This window comes from Netta rufina (genome assembly GCF_964035555.1).
Source record: "Netta rufina genome assembly, chromosome: 21".
Lineage (NCBI taxonomy): Eukaryota > Metazoa > Chordata > Aves > Anseriformes > Anatidae > Netta > Netta rufina.
Window position 1 is genome coordinate 9,210,795 of NC_140145.1, and position 10,148 is coordinate 9,220,942.

Here is a 10,148-nt window from a genome sequence, read left to right on the forward strand (position 1 = left end):
AAGGTTTTTAAAAGATGAATAGTATTTCTTAATTCTTAGCCATAGTAGCTTTTTTTCTTTTTGGCCTAAATAAGGTCTTTGACAATAACGTAGCAAAGAACTTACTCTAATACAGTACCTATTCAAAAAAAAAAAAATTAACAGCTCTTTTTGATACTTTACTTTTTTCAGTCTACTAAAATGTTAATTTGGCACGTTGTAATAGATCGTGCCAGCAGTTCATAGCTCTTTGATTTTTCTTCAGGGTGTTTGGATTAACGAAACAGCTGTTCGCAGCCTTCCCCAGTGTTAGTGGCAGTGGCTTTTCCTCAAATCTGCCATTCATCCCAAGGACACTGGCATTGACTTCACAGTTGTAGTAGTGTCTCATGGTCTTTTGTGAGAGTAAATGAAATTTACTTATTTAGGTTCCTGTATGCTGTCATCCTGAGATGGGGAAATTGTAATAATTACAAAGGGAGAAAAAAAACACTTTCTAAGCTTGACCCAATAACTAATGCCTTTCTAAATGCCTTAGCAGTCTTGTTATAACTATGCCTCCCTGCCTACCGATTAGTGGTGAAAAATTGCTAGACAGACTGAAAGCTTTCCTCTCACTTGTATTTCCATATATTTACACACATACAGTGAGAAATATATACATACTGTTCTGCAAGTCATGTTTGTATGCATCCATTCTGATGAGCTATGCTGTTGTTTTGAAGCTTCTAAAAATATTTAACCAAGGGACTGCTCATTCTACTTGCTTCTGCCTGTTCGGTCACTGAGAGTGTGATTTTGGTAAAAGGTAACAAGTAATAGAAATGGAAGTTATGCAAACCTAGTGAGATTTGAAAATGGAAAGTTTTAAGTTTGCTTAAATAAACAAATAACTGATTTCCCGTGTTTATTTCAGCTGGATTTTTTCTGTTTTTGTATATTGAATTCGGTTGTTGTGCTGTGAAATTTATTTCAAGCATTCTCTAGTGAGTGTGAATATAGAAGATAAATTAGTAATTGCGTTTTGTGGCTTCAAAGACGGAGCCTTTAGCATTTCTGCTGAAAATGTGTTTTGCTCCCTTAACCCAAAGTTTCCTTTCATTGTATATATTTTCAATTTTACACTGGAAGCAGTCACTCAGGTAGTTTAAAATGGGTGAGAGAAGGATTCAAAGAGAGCTCTGTTGCAAGAGCAGCAACCTTAGCACGTGTCACTGTAATTTATCTGATTCTTCTTGCAGTTTAGACACTGAATAATAAATTATTCTTGGAATTAAAAACCACACAGAAGTAAATAGCCCTCATAACAACTAATGGGTGGTTAAACAAGCAAAAGATGACCTTGAGGTGTTAGATATTTTAGTCTTATCTCTGGGACATGGCTAAATCTCTGCTTTCACGAATGCACTCCCTGTAAATAGGAAACTAAGCAGAAAGTTGGCCAGCAGTTCCCCGCAGTGCATCAGAGCTGAGGTCAGACAGGATCACAGCTGATCCCCTCTTTGCACCCTTACCACCTGACCTGTCACTCGTCCCTCCTCGATGTACTCCGCAGGCTGGCTGAGCTGTGAGCATGCTGGCTGGCATGTTCCCCTCTGGGGCAGCCACGATGTACCCGATCAGGGCAAGAAGGATTGTGCTGATGTAAACCAAGCAGGAACGGTCGCACTGGGTCAGCAGACTGGGACGGGCCGTGTCAGATGGAATTGCCCAGTTCCACACCACGTTTAGCTCCATAAAAGCCCCTGGGAGACTTGCTCCCTGTCTCTGCCTGCAAGTCCTTCCCTCCGCCCCAGTGTCACACTGCTGCTTGTTAAAGCCCTCCCCTCTAAAATCACCCAGCTGCCTGTCATGCTAAGAGATGCTTGTCACTAATACTTGAAGATGGCTTAATGCCGTTCCTGAACGTCCTTCCCTGCTGTGCTTTTGGATTTCATTATTTAATTTGTTAGAATCTGCCTCCTCCTCACTGCAGGCAGCGCTAATTGCAAGCACAAATACTGTGGATGTTTCTGTGATCATCAAGCACAAATATAAATGTTAGTGGACAAAATTTATTGCAGGTGTAGAAATAAGTGGTGATTGGGTGTGTTCATTGGAGGTAAAAATAATTGCAGTTTTCTTTGAAGCACATGGTTAAAAAAACAGCTCTGTAATCAGCAGTTAAAAGGTTCAATGTAATCACATGCAGTAATTGAAATTGCTCTTCTGGGATTTAAATTTCTTTTTTTTTTCTGTAATTTTTTAATTTTTTGTTTCTTTGGAGGGAAAGAAGAAAAAACTACGCAGTAAGTACTTTACCCAGCCTTGACTGGATTGCAGCATTAAGTGGAGCATGAAGGGGGGAGAGCCAGGGAGGCCTTCCTGCTGGGCTCTCGCCCTAGACTGGTCCAGGTGAGGGTTTAATTGCTGGAACCTTGGTGGATTGCTGGAACCTCTTCAGGAAACGGAGTGAAGCAATCTCTTTCCTTGTGTAACAGCCCACTAATGTGTTCAGAACCAGATAGAGGGTAAATATTTGCATATGCTCTTGCAAACTCATTTTTAAAGGGATTATGCAGAAAAACTCTGAGCTGTGACTTTGTCATTGAAGTTTCTAATTGAGGGCACAGAATGCTAGCAACCTGGCATTTCTTTATCTGTTTCATCCACTCAGCTTTCATAAAAAAGGCAGCACAGCAATATTTTGTTAGTAGCGTGAATAGGAGAGGCTGGGACAACCTGGGCCACTTGTCAAAGTGCAGAAACTGTCATCGAATGTCTGAAGGCTGTCCAGGTAAAAGCAGACAGGAACTGCCCAGCAACCTGTGCTGGGCTTCTTGGCATGCAGCAGGAATTCAGCCAAAGGGTATTTTGGTCAAAAAAGCTGAGTATGGCTCTGTGTTGAATCCAAACTGAAGAGCCTGTTGGGCTCTGAACTCATTCAGCCCATTCACTGCCAGTGATGTTCAGCCGTGTTATTAAAAAATAAGAAATGCCCTTGTGAACCTGTTAAATGGCCCAAGCTTTGTTGTTTTTTTTTTACTGCTGACCTTTTTACTGCTGGAGGGGTTTTTTATTATTCACTCACGGAATGATTCAAAGAGTATTGACTACATTAGCATTAAATCAAAGGTCACCTTTCTTTAAACCTCATTTGACGAGCTGTTCAGATATGGATTTGTAAGGGTGCTGCATCTTCCGTGTTTCAAGGGAGTTACTGCCGGCTTAATTGTTCTGCTTTTCCAAGAAGCTTAAATGAGTTGCCCAGGCAGTTGGTAATAAGGAAACTAGCTGCTATTTCCTGATGAAAAGCAGGAGATAGGACTTGTCAGCTCAGTGCATTGTTCCCCGCTCCGATAGCTGATCTGCAAACCGCACCCATCTCCTGGTGGCCTCAAACTGCTTTTCTGTCCACGTAAAAGGTGTCTTCTCTCTGGTGACTCCTGTGTTCCTCCTCCATGAGGGATCCTGTGGGGGAAGGACTGCGTTTGATGCAGGTGATTTAAGGCATCTCAAATCTAGGGAAACTTATCAACACTGAAGTGTCAGCCTGGTTTTACACGATCACAGGATTGCTGACATCAGTCTGAAGGTAGTCACCCGTGAACTTTCTTGGATACTGGCCAACCTACATGAAATTTAAGATCTAAAGCCTTTTCTTTGGAAGGAAGCACTGATACGGCAGGTGTCAGCCAGAGCTCCAAGCTAGCTGGGCACCACCAGTGGCCTGTGTGCCTGGGAAGGTTAAGATCTGCTTTGAACCATTTGACAAAGTCTAATAATTTTTTTTTTTAAGATCAGATGCTTTTCCCAGAGCTTGTTCTGTTTGTATGCAGTGACTTTGTGGTACCTCTGTTTTCTTTCTGACATGTCAGGAAAGAGACTGGCAATTCTCTTGCAAAATTAACTCATGCTAACTAAACCACAAATACTTCATTTGAGGCTCACACTTGCATGTAGGAACCATGTGAGTTTTAAGGGACCATTTGTCTTTCCTGAGACTATGTGTTTATTAGGTTCATTCCATCTGTTAAAAGCCTTGAAAAAGGCTTGAAACAGCAATTTTGAGTGCTTGGCATTTCTTTTCTGCATCTGAAAGAAACTGGACTTGCTTAAAGGAAAAATGAACCTTTAGGATTACAACTCTGTACAGCCGTGTTCACAAAAACTCTGCCGTGTTTCTCATTTGCTGCAGCTGTTTTCTTGATAGCTGTAATATTCAGGATATTTCCATAAAAACAAATTTTGCATTTCTGATTCCCTGATCCTCGTGTCTCACTTCAGTCCAGATGACCTCTTGTGACCTGGTCACGTGTGCCCGTGCCTGTTGCATAAGGAGACTCGAGATGGGGAGCAGCAGGAAGAGAAACTTTTTAAGATGCCTGAAGCAAGTATTTAGTTAAGCTCAAAGTAAAGGTTGACAAAAAAAAGTTCAAAGCAGTATTTCTACTAGACCTTTGCTAATGCAATTGGTGATCCTAGTTCTGTTGGCTCACTTAACAGTTGTATGTAAACTTGTCTTAACTACTTCTGCATGTGGCAAATCACACTGCAGCACTTCTGCACGAACTAAAAAATGTGATGGCTGCTCACCAGGAGCCTGGTGTTTTTTAAGTGAAGTGTGGAAGTCTCCTGTGCGGGGCTTTGGCAAAAGATTTCAGCTCTGAGCGAGATGATCGTTCTGATTAAATGACTAATGAAAGTGCTTAACTATTTGGCAGACCTGAGCCTGAGAGCCCTAGCTTAACATGGTTACTTGTGGCTCATCTGCTCAGCTCTTCTTGTAGCCCTGACTGTCCTTGGTGCTTAACACTTTTTGGACAAGTTCAGGCTTGACTGTTGACTGGAGTTTTGTTCGACTTGAGCAGGATCCCATGTGTACTAAAGCACGTTCAGTTTCCTTTATGCACTGAAAAATAGGCTATCCTTTCACAGTCTGCATTAGGTTTAGATGCAATTATACTTCACTGTGAAAATACTGGGTTTGTGGAGAAGCCTGACTAAATCTTTATAGAGGAAAATAATATGAAAACATGAGTTAAGGAGTAGTAGGGAGGGAATGGAAGCTTTCTTCTTGTGAGAAGAGTATTTAATTGGATTTCTGTTCATCAGTTGCCAAACACTAGTATAAGGTTTCTCCACCAAAATTCAGCCTTGGAAGGAGAATTTCTAACTTACAGTGTCAAATAGCTGTATGAAACATTTGCTGTCCAGGTGACTCAGAGTCACGTTGTAATACAGGTTGAAGTTGCTCAAAGTGCGGTGAGGAGGAAATTTCCCAGTGTTTTCTTTGCACGTGGTAAGAATGCATGCCATCCAGCAGCAAGCAGGCTTACAAGGGAATACGTATTCTCGAACTCGGTATTGTTCTGAGCCATCTGGAGAGCAGTAGCTCTGAACTACTGCCCAGCTCTGACCATTCTTATTGAGGATATTATAATGAACCTACAGCTGCCCTTGCCAACCAAGAAGTACAGAGTCAGTATTTTATTACACCTTCAGCATGTGGGATAAGGCTGCTTTCCATTTGGCTCCTCCAGTGGTGTTCTGCTTACATGCTTCAGTAAATGATCTATTACATATTGGAGCCTGCTGGGCAAAAGTTCAAATTAAATCATGCCATCTGACCACAATTACACCATTCTCAGGCAACTGAAGTGTATTTTTGTGAGCCTTTGAATAAACATTACACTGTATGTGTAACCAAATATGTACAATAATCATTTCTGGAGAACGCACCCATTTAAATGCACATATACCATTTAAGTGGTATTAATTTCTCATCATGTATAATTAGGGAAACGAGCTCACAGCTTACTGAAGCTCAAACAAGAAGTGCTGAGAAATGTTTCTTCTGTCTTTTTTCTATTAACCGGTGGCTTATTTTAGTTTCTTTTTTTTTTCTTTAAAAATGGGAATATTGGCCTAGAGAAAGTCCTCATCTTGCCTATTTTTCTCTTATGTGTAACACTCCATATTTAGAAAAGAAAAAACTGCTTCCAAGACAAGCAGACAAGACTTTCTGCAACCTTATTCACATGGCTCCATACGGAGGCCTGTGACATTGCTTTATGCTGCTAAACTCTCTTAGCAGTCACCATTCAGAATCTCTCAGGCATGTATGAGCCATGAGGTTGAGGTTTAGACTTCTTCCATTTATTCACTGTAGTGCAACCATGAGTGCTGTCATGGAACATACACACAAAAATTGCCTTGAAATTTCCTGGTTCCTAAGGAGCCAAAGCAGCCTCTCTTATCTCTTATCTCAGGCTATCTTCAGCCTTTCCAATTTGCCCTGTATAACTGGCAATGAAATTCGTTGGAAACACCACCCTACTTGCAGCTGTTCGTGCTTCTGGGAAAGGGTTAAGCAGGTTCTGCTGATTCACTGAGGTAGGTGACTCATTACCCCCACCCGGACAGAGGGGAAGTGGCTGTCTAGAGGGAGAGGATTCATACAATGTGAAATCAGAAGGGTCCATTGTGAACTTCCAGTTCGACTGAAAGAGCCGGAAAGGCTCTATAGTTAAAATTCAGGATTATCAGCTCTACATCCAGGCGGGTTAAAGGCTGTCTGAGTGTCCAAGCCATGCTTCTGGAGCGTGGGCAGAGGTGGGGTAGGAAGCCCAGAGGCAGGCTTGTGGAGGAAGCCTATGCTGGAATTTGCTGTATTGGTAAAGCAGTGTCTGGGTTGCCCTTGAAAGCAGTAGAGGAAAGGCAGCAGCTCAGTTCCTTTTGAAGCTTTTCATAACACATCAGACCCATGAATCATGTTCCTGATGACTGTTAGGTGTTTTTTTAAGGTGGTGTACAGCAAAACTTGGACTTGGACACTCTGACATCAAAGAATACTTATTTTTGGATGTTTGGTCTGTTGTTTCATAGTATTTACCTATACTGAATTTATTAACAAATGCAGAAGGGAATGAATTATTCATTCAATGCCCTTTTGTACCTTAATGTTTCCTAGTTGTGTATTGGCTGGTAATTCATACATAACTTCCTTCTTTCTTACTGATAGAGTCCTGGTCTTTGTGGAAACCACAAGTTTTTGCCCTTAATCTAGAACTGTTCCTGTCTGGTAAATTAGTGCAGGTAATCCTCTTAAAAGCCCCTACACATATTCAGTAAAGTTCTGTCATTTCTTTACTGGTAATTAGTCTTACCTTATAAGCACTGACATGTAAGTCCAAATAAATGGTATTTATATCAGGGCCCTGTCACTTGCCTGTTACTGCCTTTTAAGAACTTGTAACATGTTAAACTTTGGTCCTGTTTGTTGGCGACCAAATAAAAGTTACCCTATTCATTAAATATTTCTGCTATAGTTAGTCCTTCAAGCAACTTCCAAGTGTGCTGCACCTGTCCATTACAAAAAACAATAGTGAGATTTGACGCATTGTTCCATGGTTTATAGACATCCTGTGAGTAGTTCACCTAAAACTGGGTAGGTCAAGGCCACTGATTCTGCTGTCCCTGCCTCGGTGAGCCATTGGCTTGTGCTGACCTCTGATTACCTCACTGATTTACATTTCTAATGAAATAAAGGCCCTCTGCCAGGCTCAGGCTATCCTTTACACAATTAATTTTCTCGATAAAATAGAAAAGGACTATTTTACCTTCTAATATAACTTTAGATAATGAAAATTTGGTAATAGTTATTCACTTCCTGTCACTATGACCCTCTCTCCTCTCCACATCCTGGGGAAAAAATAGAGGAATCCAGCCATAGATCAAAAAATGAAGGCTTAGTTTGGGAAAGGGTGTGAGAATTTCAAAACTGAGGTCAGCAGTGAAAAACACTGACAGGAAGAAGCCTAGAGAGGCCTAAAATAATTCCTAACAATCTCTTCTCCAGCAAAAGGGACTAGAGCAGCTAATACAACAGTTACAGTTCTGTTTTTGCCTCTAGTTTCCTTGTAGTTTTGAGAAGTCTGTTGTCAAAATTTGGCTGATGGGCTTTAGCCTCTATTGCTGCTTTGAAAATTGTTGTTTTTGCATGGAAGCAGTATTTTCCCTGAATCCTAATTGTGAACAAGTTCCTGCAGAATTACCCTTGTTAAGCAGTAACGAACTTGCTGGCCTAGTGCTACCTTTGAGCTGTAGTATTTTTCTTCCTTGCTGTTCATATGCTGTAACTTGAGATTAAATAAGGAAATCCCTGTTTTTGCTTTAGGGATATAAGCCTCAGCTGTGTGCTGTGTTTCCTGATGTGGCCCAAATTCTGCCAAACTTAAGGAAACCTAAATATCCTGCTCTTTTAACTGAAAGTGATATAAGCCATAAATAATATATGTGGCTATAAAGAATGGATAAATGGCTCTACATTGTTCACAGCTGCACTAAGTGCCTGCTTTGCTTGCTTCATGCTCAGAATTATAAATACATAGAGATAATGCAAAATTATTTGTGCAATAAAGTTGCTTGATATAGTAGTACAATAACTTACTGCTCTCTTCCTTACTTCTGGAAGGACTTATTTGTATAAGCTTTTTAAAATCTTTTACCTATCCAGTGTAACACTGAGGAAGAATATGTGTTCCTGGGTCTTAGTTATTTTTTTCAGAAATTAATATTTTTCATTTCTGATACTGGAAGAAGTTCTTAGTCTGATAGCATTATCTGTTGAAAACACTAAGGAAATTTATTTCTATGTTGCTAAACATCCTGTGCCTTTTTAAGGAGGAAAGAGGGAGAACCTCACCATACTGTCTGCTTTCCTGACCCTTTGTTCCTTGCAAACTTGAATTGCCCCTTCTGTTTATCTTAATGTCTTATGCAATCTTTCCTCCAGTTTCTTGTGTGAAAATGCTGAAATTAAAGACAATGGTTTAAACTGACAAAAATACAAGACCAGAGAAGCCCTTCTGATCATAACAGTCCCCTAACTCTGAGCTGCCAGGAAGTAGTTTAGTGAAAAAATATGAAATAATCATAAATAATTGTATATTAAAATGTAATTATAGAAATAGTTTTAAACTTCCGAACAGTATAGGGCCTGAAACATGTCTGAGTAGTTGAACCATGATTATTGTGTCATCCCCTTTTGAGAGGGTGTTCCTAAAACAGGAATTAAAGCAGCCGAGTGAAAACAGAAAGCAAACCGGACTGAGTTGGATTGTGTACTATGGTTTTCCAGAAGAATATTTTCAAAATCTCTTGTCATAAACGTAAATGTCTTTTTATATTTTTATATGAAAAGTTACCAGGTATATTTACCCCCTCTGCATTCTCCTGTTTTCCTTCTCTCCTGCATTCAACCCCAACCACACCCACAAACGATCCTCTAATGAGTCAGATGTTGAACTGAAGCACTAACATAGCTCTTAATTTACACAGGTAATTTTTCTGCATGGACTAGGCTCAACTCTTAATGTTGTGTGCTGACAATTCCCCTACTAGTAAAAGGCTCCTGAAATTTATTTTTGAACATGTAAGAGATTAATATTGCTTATCTATAAACTGCCATGAAATTTATCAGAATCCATTGTGGCTTGCACTGAAACTAAACCATTCCAGTGACCAGCTATTGCTCTATCTGTATTTGAGCAATTCTGAACTTAGCTCCGGTACTTACTTACTTCAGGTTCAATTGTACAGTTACTTGAATCTTGTCAACAAATTTGTTTGCCGTTCCAGATCTCGTGTGCCAGAGCTACTTTAAGAACAGTTGCTCCTGGGGTGGGTTTAGTGCTCCTGTTCCTGGCCTGAACAAAAGTGAAGAAATAAATGAAACCAGGAAAGGAAATGAAGATAAGAGTAATGTACGGTGTCTGCTGCCCACTAACTGAAGCTCAGCAGAATTACAAAGCCACTTCTGCATCTGCTACTGTGTTAATTCATTAAAGATCTAAAATCGAAATCAGAATTTCTAACAGGGCAAGACTTCTGTGTGGGCTTTGTTAGCCATACTATGGGCTTGCTCATCCTTTACTTAAAGATGAAGCCTGGCAGAAAATAGCACAGACTTAAAGGGGAACTATGATATTGTCCATTTCTCAAAAAAAAAAAAAAAAAAAAAAAGTCTTTATTTTAAAGGCTTCCAGTACATCCCCCATGTACTATTGCAGTCTCTTGCTCCTGTAACTGGCTGATGTGTCTGATGTTTGCGAGCTGCAGCTTTGCAGTGGCACCACCTTGTGGTCGTGGTAAAATTTGTCAAAATAAAAACAAAACACTGTTTCGTA